The following is a 13,104-nucleotide window of genomic DNA, read 5'->3' on the forward strand; positions in this document are numbered from 1 at the left end:
AACACTTTTCCAAAAACAAGCTCTAAATCATGTTGAAATACAGAAATAAGCACTTTTCAAAAACAAGCTTCAAATCATGTTGAAATACAGAAATAAGCACTTTTCAAAAACAAGCTCCAAATCATGTTGAAATACAGAAATAAACACTTTTCCATAAACAAGCTCTAAATCATGTTTGATGCACTCTGTAAGTGAATTTTTTTTCAGTACTGTTTAATCAGGATGATAGGAACACTGTGGACAGTTTTCAGCAAGTTGCAACATTGAAATACAGAAATAAACACTTTTCCAAAAACAAGCTCTAAATCATGTTGAAAAACAGAAATAAGCACTTTTCAAAAACAAGCTCCAAATCATGTTGAAATACAGAAATTAGCACTTTTCAAAAACAAGCTCCAAATCATGTTGAAATACAGAAATAAACACTTTTCCATAAACAAGCTCTAAATCATGTTTGATGCACTCTGTAAGTGAATTTTTTTTAGGACTGTTTAATCAGGATGATAGGAACACTGTGGACAGTTTTCAGCAAGTTGCAACATTGAAATACAGAAATAAACACTTTTCCAAAAACAAGCTCTAAATCATGTTGAAAAACAGAAATAAGCACTTTTCAAAAACAAGCTTCAAATCATGTTGAAATACAGAAATAAGCACTTTTCAAAAACAAGCTCCAAATCATGTTGAAATACAGAAATAAACACTTTTCCATAAACAAGCTCTAAATCATGTTTGATGCACTCTGTAAGTGAATTTTTTTTCAGTACTGTTTAATCAGGATGATAGGAACACTGTGGACAGTTTTCAGCAAGTTGTAACATTGAAATACAGAAATAAACACTTTTCCAAAAACAAGCTCTAAATCATGTTGAAATACAGAAATAAGCACTTTTCAAAAACAAGCTCCAAATCATGTTGAAATACAGAAATTAACACTTTTCCAAAAACAAGCTCCAAATCATGTTGAAATACAGAAATAAACACTTTTCCATAAACAAGCTCTAAATCATGTTTGATGCACTCTGTAAGTGAATTTTTTTTCAGTACTGTTTAATCAGGATGATAGGAACACTGTGGACAGTTTTCAGCAAGTTGCAACATTGAAATACAGAAATAAACACTTTTCCAAAAACAAGCTCTAAATCATGTTGAAAAACAGAAATAAGCACTTTTCAAAAACAAGCTTCAAATCATGTTGAAATACAGAAATAAGCACTTTTCAAAAACAAGCTCCAAATCATGTTGAAATACAGAAATAAACACTTTTCCAAAAACAAGCTCTAAATCATGTTGAAAAACAGAAATAAGCACTTTTCAAAAACAAGCTTCAAATCATGTTGAAAAACAGAAATAAGCACTTTTCAAAAACAAGCTCCAAATCATGTTGAAATACAGAAATTAACACTTTTCCAAAAACAAGCTCCAAATCATGTTGAAATACAGAAATAAACACTTTTCCATAATCAAGCTCTAAATCATGTTTGATGCACTCTGTAAGTGATTTTTTTCTTCAGTACTGTTTAATCAGGATGATAGGAACACTGTGGACAGTTTTCAGCAAGTTGCAACATTGAAATACAGAAATAAACACTTTTCCAAAAACAAGCTCTAAATCATGTTGAAAAACAGAAATAAGCACTTTTCAAAAACAAGCTTCAAATCATGTTGAAATACAGAAATAAGCACTTTTCAAAAACAAGCTCCAAATCATGTTGAAATACAGAAATAAACACTTTTCCATAATCAAGCTCTAAATCATGTTTGATGCACTCTGTAAGTGAATTTTTTTTCAGTACTGTTTAATCAGGATGACAGGAACACTGTGGACAGTTTTCAGCAAGTTGCAACAAGGAAATACAGAAATAAACACTTTTCCAAAAACAAGCTCTAAATCATGTTGAAAAACAGAAATAAGCACTTTTCAAAAACAAGCTTCAAATCATGTTGAAATACAGAAATAAGCACTTTTCAAAAACAAGCTCCAAATCATGTTGAAATACAGAAATAAGCACTTTTCCAAAAACAAGCTCCAAATCATGTTGAAATACAGAAATAAACTCTTTTCCATAATCAAGCTCTAAATCATGTTTGATGCACTCTGTAAGTGAATTTTTTTTTCAGTACTGTTTAATCAGGATGATAGGAACACTGTGGACAGTTTTCAGCAAGTTGCAACATTGAAATACAGAAATAAACACTTTTCCAAAAACAAGCTCTAAATCATGTTGAAAAACAGAAATAAGCACTTTTCAAAAACAAGCTTCAAATCATGTTGAAATACAGAAATAAGCACTTTTCAAAAACAAGCTCCAAATCATGTTGAAATACAGAAATAAACACTTTTCCATAAACAAGCTCTAAATCATGTTTGATGCACTCTGTAAGTGAATTTTTTTTCAGTACTGTTTAATCAGGATGATAGGAACACTGTGGACAGTTTTCAGCAAGTTGCAACATTGAAATACAGAAATAAACACTTTTCCAAAAACAAGCTCTAAATCAAGTTGAAAAACAGAAATAAGCACTTTTCAAAAACAAGCTTCAAATCATGTTGAAATACAGAAATAAGCACTTTTCAAAAACAAGCTCCAAATCATGTTGAAATACAGAAATTAACACTTTTCCAAAAACAAGCTCCAAATCATGTTGAAATACAGAAATAAACTCTTTTCCATAATCAAGCTCTAAATCATGTTTGATGCACTCTGTAAGTGAATTTTTTTTTCAGTACTGTTTAATCAGGATGATAGGAACACTGTGGACAGTTTTCAGCAAGTTGCAACATTGAAATACAGAAATAAACACTTTTCCAAAAACAAGCTCTAAATCATGTTGAAAAACAGAAATAAGCACTTTTCAAAAACAAGCTTCAAATCATGTTGAAATACAGAAATAAGCACTTTTCAAAAACAAGCTCCAAATCATGTTGAAATACAGAAATAAACACTTTTCCATAAACAAGCTCTAAATCATGTTTGATGCACTCTGTAAGTGAATTTTTTTTCAGTACTGTTTAATCAGGATGACAGGAACACTGTGGACAGTTTTCACAAAGTTGCAACATTGAAATACAGAAATAAACACTTTTCCAAAAACAAGCTCCAAATCATGTTGAAAAACAGAAATAAGCACTTTTCAAAAACAAGCTTCAAATCATGTTGAAATACAGAAATAAGCACTTTTCAAAAACAAGCTCCAAATCATGTTTGATGCACTCTGTAAGTGAATTTTTTTTCAGTACTGTTTAATCAGGATGATAGGAACACTGTGGACAGTTTTCAGCAAGTTGCAACATTGAAATACAGAAATAAACACTTTTCCAAAAACAAGCTCTAAATCATGTTGAAAAACAGAAATAAGCACTTTTCAAAAACAAGCTTCAAATCATGTTGAAATACAGAAATAAGCACTTTTCAAAAACAAGCTCCAAATCATGTTGAAATACAGAAATAAACACTTTTCCATAAACAAGCTCTAAATCATGTTTGATGCACTCTGTAAGTGAATTTTTTTTCAGTACTGTTTAATCAGGATGATAGGAACACTGTGGACAGTTTTCAGCAAATTGCAACATTGAAATACAGAAATAAACACTTTTCCAAAAACAAGCTCTAAATCATGTTGAAAAACAGAAATAAGCACTTTTCAAAAACAAGCTTCAAATCATGTTGAAATACAGAAATAAGCACTTTTCAAAAACAAGCTCCAAATCATGTTGAAATACAGAAATAAACACTTTTCCAAAAACAAGCTCTAAATCATGTTGAAAAACAGAAATAAGCACTATTCAAAAACAAGCTCCAAATCATGTTGAAATACAGAAATAAACTTTTCAAAAACAAGCTTCATGTTGAAATACAGAAATAAACACTTTTCCATAAACAAGCTCTAAATCATGTTTGATGCACTCTGTAAGTGAATTTTTTTTCAGTACTGTTTAATCAGGATGATAGGAACACTGTGGACAGTTTTCAGCAAGTTGCAACATTGAAATACAGAAATAAACACTTTTCCATAATCAAGCTCTAAATCATGTTTGATGCACTCTGTAAGTGATTTTTTTCTTCAGTACTGTTTAATCAGGATGATAGGAACACTGTGGACAGTTTTCAGCAAGTTGCAACATTGAAATACAGAAATAAACACTTTTCCAAAAACAAGCTCTAAATCATGTTGAAAAACAGAAATAAGCACTTTTCAAAAACAAGCTTCAAATCATGTTGAAATACAGAAATAAGCACTTTTCAAAAACAAGCTCCAAATCATGTTGAAATACAGAAATAAACACTTTTCCATAAACAAGCTCTAAATCATGTTTGATGCACTCTGTAAGTGAATTTTTTTTCAGTACTGTTTAATCAGGATGATAGGAACACTGTGGACAGTTTTCAGCAAGTTGCAACATGGAAATACAGAAATAAACACTTTTCCAAAAACAAGCTCTAAATCATGTTGAAAAACAGAAATAAGCACTTTTCAAAAACAAGCTTCAAATCATGTTGAAATACAGAAATAAGCACTTTTCAAAAACAAGCTCCAAATCATGTTGAAATACAGAAATAAACACTTTTCAAAAACAAGCTCCAAATCATGTTGAAATACAGAAATAAACTCTTTTCCATAAACAAGCTCTAAATCATGTTTGATGCACTCTGTAAGTGAATTTTTTTTCAGTACTGTTTAATCAGGATGATAGGAACACTGTGGACAGTTTTCAGCAAGTTGCAACATTGAAATACAGAAATAAACACTTTTCCAAAAACAAGCTCTAAATCATGTTGAAAAACAGAAATAAGCACTTTTCAAAAACAAGCTTCAAATCATGTTGAAATACAGAAATAAGCACTTTTCAAAAACAAGCTCCAAATCATGTTGAAATACAGAAATAAACACTTTTCCATAATCAAGCTCTAAATCATGTTTGATGCACTCTGTAAGTGAATTTTTTTTCAGTACTGTTTAATCAGGATGACAGGAACACTGTGGACAGTTTTCAGCAAGTTGCAACATTGAAATACAGAAATAAACACTTTTCCAAAAACAAGCTCTAAATCAAGTTGAAAAACAGAAATAAGCACTTTTCAAAAACAAGCTTCAAATCATGTTGAAATACAGAAATAAGCACTTTTCAAAAACAAGCTCCAAATCATGTTGAAATACAGAAATTAACACTTTTCCAAAAACAAGCTCCAAATCATGTTGAAATACAGAAATAAACTCTTTTCCATAATCAAGCTCTAAATCATGTTTGATGCACTCTGTAAGTGAATTTTTTTTTCAGTACTGTTTAATCAGGATGATAGGAACACTGTGGACAGTTTTCAGCAAGTTGCAACATTGAAATACAGAAATAAACACTTTTCCAAAAACAAGCTCTAAATCATGTTGAAAAACAGAAATAAGCACTTTTCAAAAACAAGCTTCAAATCATGTTGAAATACAGAAATAAGCACTTTTCAAAAACAAGCTCCAAATCATGTTGAAATACAGAAATAAACACTTTTCCATAATCAAGCTCTAAATCATGTTTGATGCACTCTGTAAGTGAATTTTTTTTCAGTACTGTTTAATCAGGATGACAGGAACACTGTGGACAGTTTTCGCAAAGTTGCAACATTGAAATACAGAAATAAACACTTTTCCAAAAACAAGCTCCAAATCATGTTGAAAAACAGAAATAAGCACTTTTCAAAAACAAGCTTCAAATCATGTTGAAATACAGAAATAAGCACTTTTCAAAAACAAGCTCCAAATCATGTTTGATGCACTCTGTAAGTGAATTTTTTTTCAGTACTGTTTAATCAGGATGATAGGAACACTGTGGACAGTTTTCAGCAAGTTGCAACATTGAAATACAGAAATAAACACTTTTCCAAAAACAAGCTCTAAATCATGTTGAAAAACAGAAATAAGCACTTTTCAAAAACAAGCTTCAAATCATGTTGAAATACAGAAATAAGCACTTTTCAAAAACAAGCTCCAAATCATGTTGAAATACAGAAATAAACACTTTTCCATAAACAAGCTCTAAATCATGTTTGATGCACTCTGTAAGTGAATTTTTTTTCAGTACTGTTTAATCAGGATGATAGGAACACTGTGGACAGTTTTCAGCAAATTGCAACATTGAAATACAGAAATAAACACTTTTCCAAAAACAAGCTCTAAATCATGTTGAAAAACAGAAATAAGCACTTTTCAAAAACAAGCTTCAAATCATGTTGAAATACAGAAATAAGCACTTTTCAAAAACAAGCTCCAAATCATGTTGAAATACAGAAATAAACACTTTTCCAAAAACAAGCTCTAAATCATGTTGAAAAACAGAAATAAGCACTATTCAAAAACAAGCTCCAAATCATGTTGAAATACAGAAATAAGCACTTTTCAAAAACAAGCTCCAAATCATGTTGAAATACAGAAATAAACACTTTTCCATAAACAAGCTCTAAATCATGTTTGATGCACTCTGTAAGTGAATTTTTTTTCAGTACTGTTTAATCAGGATGATAGGAACACTGTGGACAGTTTTCAGCAAGTTGCAACATTGAAATACAGAAATAAACACTTTTCCAAAAACAAGCTCTAAATCATGTTGAAATACAGAAATAAGCACTTTTCAAAAACAAGCTTCAAATCATGTTGAAATACAGAAATAAGCACTTTTCAAAAACAAGCTCCAAATCATGTTGAAATACAGAAATAAACACTTTTCCATAAACAAGCTCTAAATCATGTTTGATGCACTCTGTAAGTGAATTTTTTTTCAGTACTGTTTAATCAGGATGATAGGAACACTGTGGACAGTTTTCAGCAAGTTGCAACATTGAAATACAGAAATAAACACTTTTCCAAAAACAAGCTCTAAATCATGTTGAAAAACAGAAATAAGCACTTTTCAAAAACAAGCTCCAAATCATGTTGAAATACAGAAATAAGCAAAACTTTTCAAAAACAAGCTCCAAATCATGTTGAAATACAGAAATAAACACTTTTCCATAAACAAGCTCTAAATCATGTTTGATGCACTCTGTAAGTGAATTTTTTTTAGGACTGTTTAATCAGGATGATAGGAACACTGTGGACAGTTTTCAGCAAGTTGCAACATTGAAATACAGAAATAAACACTTTTCCAAAAACAAGCTCTAAATCATGTTGAAAAACAGAAATAAGCACTTTTCAAAAACAAGCTTCAAATCATGTTGAAATACAGAAATAAGCACTTTTCAAAAACAAGCTCCAAATCATGTTGAAATACAGAAATAAACACTTTTCCATAAACAAGCTCTAAATCATGTTTGATGCACTCTGTAAGTGAATTTTTTTTCAGTACTGTTTAATCAGGATGATAGGAACACTGTGGACAGTTTTCAGCAAGTTGTAACATTGAAATACAGAAATAAACACTTTTCCAAAAAAAAGCTCTAAATCATGTTGAAATACAGAAATAAGCACTTTTCAAAAACAAGCTCCAAATCATGTTGAAATACAGAAATTAACACTTTTCCAAAAACAAGCTCCAAATCATGTTGAAATACAGAAATAAACACTTTTCCATAAACAAGCTCTAAATCATGTTTGATGCACTCTGTAAGTGAATTTTTTTTCAGTACTGTTTAATCAGGATGATAGGAACACTGTGGACAGTTTTCAGCAAGTTGCAACATTGAAATACAGAAATAAACACTTTTCCAAAAACAAGCTCTAAATCATGTTGAAAAACAGAAATAAGCACTTTTCAAAAACAAGCTTCAAATCATGTTGAAATACAGAAATAAGCACTTTTCAAAAACAAGCTCCAAATCATGTTGAAATACAGAAATAAACACTTTTCCAAAAACAAGCTCTAAATCATGTTGAAAAACAGAAATAAGCACTTTTCAAAAACAAGCTTCAAATCATGTTGAAAAACAGAAATAAGCACTTTTCAAAAACAAGCTCCAAATCATGTTGAAATACAGAAATTAACACTTTTCCAAAAACAAGCTCCAAATCATGTTGAAATACAGAAATAAACACTTTTCCATAATCAAGCTCTAAATCATGTTTGATGCACTCTGTAAGTGATTTTTTTCTTCAGTACTGTTTAATCAGGATGATAGGAACACTGTGGACAGTTTTCAGCAAGTTGCAACATTGAAATACAGAAATAAACACTTTTCCAAAAACAAGCTCTAAATCATGTTGAAAAACAGAAATAAGCACTTTTCAAAAACAAGCTTCAAATCATGTTGAAATACAGAAATAAGCACTTTTCAAAAACAAGCTCCAAATCATGTTGAAATATAGAAATAAACACTTTTCCATAAACAAGCTCTAAATCATGTTTGATGCACTCTGTAAGTGAATTTTTTTTCAGTACTGTTTAATCAGGATGATAGGAACACTGTGGACAGTTTTCAGCAAGTTGCAACATGGAAATACAGAAATAAACACTTTTCCAAAAACAAGCTCTAAATCATGTTGAAAAACAGAAATAAGCACTTTTCAAAAACAAGCTTCAAATCATGTTGAAATACAGAAATAAGCACTTTTCAAAAACAAGCTCCAAATCATGTTGAAATACAGAAATAAACACTTTTCCAAAAACAAGCTCCAAATCATGTTGAAATACAGAAATAAACTCTTTTCCATAAACAAGCTCTAAATCATGTTTGATGCACTCTGTAAGTGAATTTTTTTTTCAGTACTGTTTAATCAGGATGATAGGAACACTGTGGACAGTTTTCAGCAAGTTGCAACCTTGAAATACAGAAATAAACACTTTTCCAAAAACAAGCTCTAAATCATGTTGAAATACAGAAATAAGCACTTTTCAAAAACAAGCTCCAAATCATGTTGAAATACAGAAATAAACACTTTTCCATAAACAAGCTCTAAATCATGTTTGATGCACTCTGTAAGTGAACTTTTTTTCAGTACTGTTTAATCAGGATGATAGGAACACTGTGGACAGTTTTCAGCAAGTTGCAACATTGAAATACAGAAATAAACACTTTTCCAAAAACAAGCTCTAAATCATGTTGAAATACAGAAATAAGCACTTTTCAAAAACAAGCTCCAAATCATGTTGAAATACAGAAAGAAACACTTTTCCATAAACAAGCTCTAAATCATGTTTGATGCACTCTGTAAGTGAACTTTTTTTCAGTACTGTTTAATCAGGATGATAGGAACACTGTGGACAGTTTTCAGCAAGTTGCAACATTGAAATACAGAAATAAGCACTTTTCAAAAACAAGCTCCAAATCATGTTGAAATACAGAAATGAGCACTTTTCAAAAACAAGCTCCAAATCATGTTGAAATACAGAAATAAACACTTTTCCATAAACAAGCTCTAAATCATGTTTGATGCACTCTGTAAGTGAATTTTTTTTCAGTACTGTTTAATCAGGATGATAGGAACACTGTGGACAGTTTTCAGCAAGTTGCAACATTGAAATACAGAAATAAACACTTTTCCAAAAACAAGCTCTAAATCATGTTGAAAAACAGAAATAAGCACTTTTCAAAAACAAGCTTCAAATCATGTTGAAATACAGAAATAAGCACTTTTCAAAAACAAGCTCCAAATCATGTTGAAATACAGAAATAAACACTTTTCCATAAACAAGCTCTAAATCATGTTGAAAAACAGAAATAAGCACTTTTCAAAAACAAGCTTCAAATCATGTTGAAAAACAGAAATAAGCACTTTTCAAAAACAAGCTCCAAATCATGTTGAAATACAGAAATAAGCACTTTTCAAAAACAAGCTCCAAATCATGTTGAAATACAGAAATAAACACTTTTCCATAAACAAGCTCTAAATCATGTTTGATGCACTCTGTAAGTGATTTTTTTTTTCAGTACTGTTTAATCAGGATGATAGGAACACTGTGGACAGTTTTCAGCAAGTTGCAACATTGAAAAACAGAAATAAGCACTTTTCAAAAACAAGCTCCAAATCATGTTGAAATACAGAAATAAGCACTTTTCAAAAACAAGCTCCAAATCATGTTGAAATACAGAAATAAGCACTTTTCAAAAACAAGCTCCAAATCATGTTGAAATACAGAAATTAACACTTTTCCAAAAACAAGCTCCAAATCATGTTGAAATACAGAAATAAACACTTTTCCATAAACAAGCTCTAAATCATGTTTGATGCACTCTGTAAGTGAATTTTTTTTCAGTACTGTTTAATCAGGATGATAGGAACACTGTGGACAGTTTTCAGCAAGTTGCAACATGGAAATACAGAAATAAACACTTTTCCAAAAACAAGCTCTAAATCATGTTGAAAAACAGAAATAAGCACTTTTCAAAAACAAGCTCCAAATCATGTTGAAATACAGAAATAAGCACTTTTCAAAAACAAGCTCCAAATCATGTTGAAATACAGAAATTAACACTTTTCCAAAAACAAGCTCCAAATCATGTTGAAATACAGAAATAAACTCTTTTCCATAAACAAGCTCTAAATCATGTTTGATGCACTCTGTAAGTGAATTTTTTTTTCAGTACTGTTTAATCAGGATGATAGGAACACTGTGGACAGTTTTCAGCAAGTTGCAACATTGAAATACAGAAATAAACACTTTTCCAAAAACAAGCTCTAAATCATGTTGAAATACAGAAATAAGCACTTTTCAAAAACAAGCTCCAAATCATGTTGAAATACAGAAATAAACACTTTTCCATAAACAAGCTCTAAATCATGTTTGATGCACTCTGTAAGTGAACTTTTTTTCAGTACTGTTTAATCAGGATGATAGGAACACTGTGGACAGTTTTCAGCAAGTTGCAACATTGAAATACAGAAATAAACACTTTTCCAAAAACAAGCTCTAAATCATGTTGAAATACAGAAATAAGCACTTTTCAAAAACAAGCTCCAAATCATGTTGAAATACAGAAATAAACACTTTTCCATAAACAAGCTCTAAATCATGTTTGATGCACTCTGTAAGTGAACTTTTTTTCAGTACTGTTTAATCAGGATGATAGGAACACTGTGGACAGTTTTCAGCAAGTTGCAACATTGAAATACAGAAATAAGCACTTTTCAAAAACAAGCTCCAAATCATGTTGAAATACAGAAATAAGCACTTTTCAAAAACAAGCTCCAAATCATGTTGAAATACAGAAAGAAACACTTTTCCATAAACAAGCTCTAAATCATGTTTGATGCACTCTGTAAGTGAACTTTTTTTCAGTACTGTTTAATCAGGATGATAGGAACACTGTGGACAGTTTTCAGCAAGTTGCAACATTGAAATACAGAAATAAACACTTTTCCAAAAACAAGCTCTAAATCATGTTGAAATACAGAAATAAGCACTTTTCAAAAACAAGCTCCAAATCATGTTGAAATACAGAAATAAACACTTTTCCATAAACAAGCTCTAAATCATGTTTGATGCACTCTGTAAGTGAACTTTTTTTCAGTACTGTTTAATCAGGATGATAGGAACACTGTGGACAGTTTTCAGCAAGTTGCAACATTGAAATACAGAAATAAGCACTTTTCAAAAACAGGCTCCAAATCATGTTGAAATACAGAAATGAGCACTTTTCAAAAACAAGCTCCAAATCATGTTGAAATACAGAAAGAAACACTTTTCCATAAACAAGCTCTAAATCATGTTTGATGCACTCTGTAAGTGAACTTTTTTTCAGTACTGTTTAATCAGGATGATAGGAACACTGTGGACAGTTTTCAGCAAGTTGCAACATTGAAATACAGAAATAAACACTTTTCCAAAAACAAGCTCTAAATCATGTTGAAATACAGAAATAAGCACTTTTCAAAAACAAGCTCCAAATCATGTTGAAATACAGAAATGAGCACTTTTCAAAAACAAGCTCCAAATCATGTTGAAATACAGAAATAAACACTTTTCCATAAACAAGCTCTAAATCATGTTTGATGCACTCTGTAAGTGAACTTTTTTTCAGTACTGTTTAATCAGGATGATAGGAACACTGTGGACAGTTTTCAGCAAGTTGCAACATTGAAATACAGAAATAAGCACTTTTCAAAAACAAGCTCCAAATCATGTTGAAATACAGAAATGAGCACTTTTCAAAAACAAGCTCCAAATCATGTTGAAATACAGAAATAAACACTTTTCCATAAACAAGCTCTAAATCATGTTTGATGCACTCTGTAAGTGAACTTTTTTTCAGTACTGTTTAATCAGGATGATAGGAACACTGTGGACAGTTTTCAGCAAGTTGCAACATTGAAATACAGAAATAAACACTTTTCCAAAAACAAGCTCTAAATCATGTTGAAATACAGAAATAAGCACTTTTCAAAAACAAGCTCCAAATCATGTTGAAATACAGAAATGAGCACTTTTCAAAAACAAGCTCCAAATCATGTTGAAATACAGAAATAAACACTTTTCCATAAACAAGCTCTAAATCATGTTTGATGCACTCTGTAAGTGAACTTTTTTTCAGTACTGTTTAATCAGGATGATAGGAACACTGTGGACAGTTTTCAGCAAGTTGCAACATTGAAATACAGAAATAAACACTTTTCCAAAAACAAGCTCTAAATCATGTTGAAATACAGAAATAAGCACTTTTCAAAAACAAGCTCCAAATCATGTTGAAATACAGAAATGAGCACTTTTCAAAAACAAGCTCCAAATCATGTTGAAATACAGAAATAAACACTTTTCCATAAACAAGCTCTAAATCATGTTTGATGCACTCTGTAAGTGAACTTTTTTTCAGTACTGTTTAATCAGGATGATAGGAACACTGTGGACAGTTTTCAGCAAGTTGCAACATTGAAATACAGAAATAAACACTTTTCAAAAACAAGCTCCAAATCATGTTGAAATACAGAAATGAGCACTTTTCAAAAACAAGCTCCAAATCATGTTGAAATACAGAAAGAAACACTTTTCCATAAACAAGCTCTAAATCATGTTTGATGCACTCTGTAAGTGAACTTTTTTTCAGTACTGTTTAATCAGGATGTAAGGGAACTCCCCCCCCAATTGTACAAAATAACATGGCAACTTATTGGCAGAGAGCGAACCATACACACGATGGGATTGTGTGGGATTTCATATTACAACCGGCGCTGTTTCGTGCAAAGTTG

This window comes from Salvelinus alpinus, chromosome 11 (assembly GCF_045679555.1).
Source record: "Salvelinus alpinus chromosome 11, SLU_Salpinus.1, whole genome shotgun sequence".
Lineage (NCBI taxonomy): Eukaryota > Metazoa > Chordata > Actinopteri > Salmoniformes > Salmonidae > Salvelinus > Salvelinus alpinus.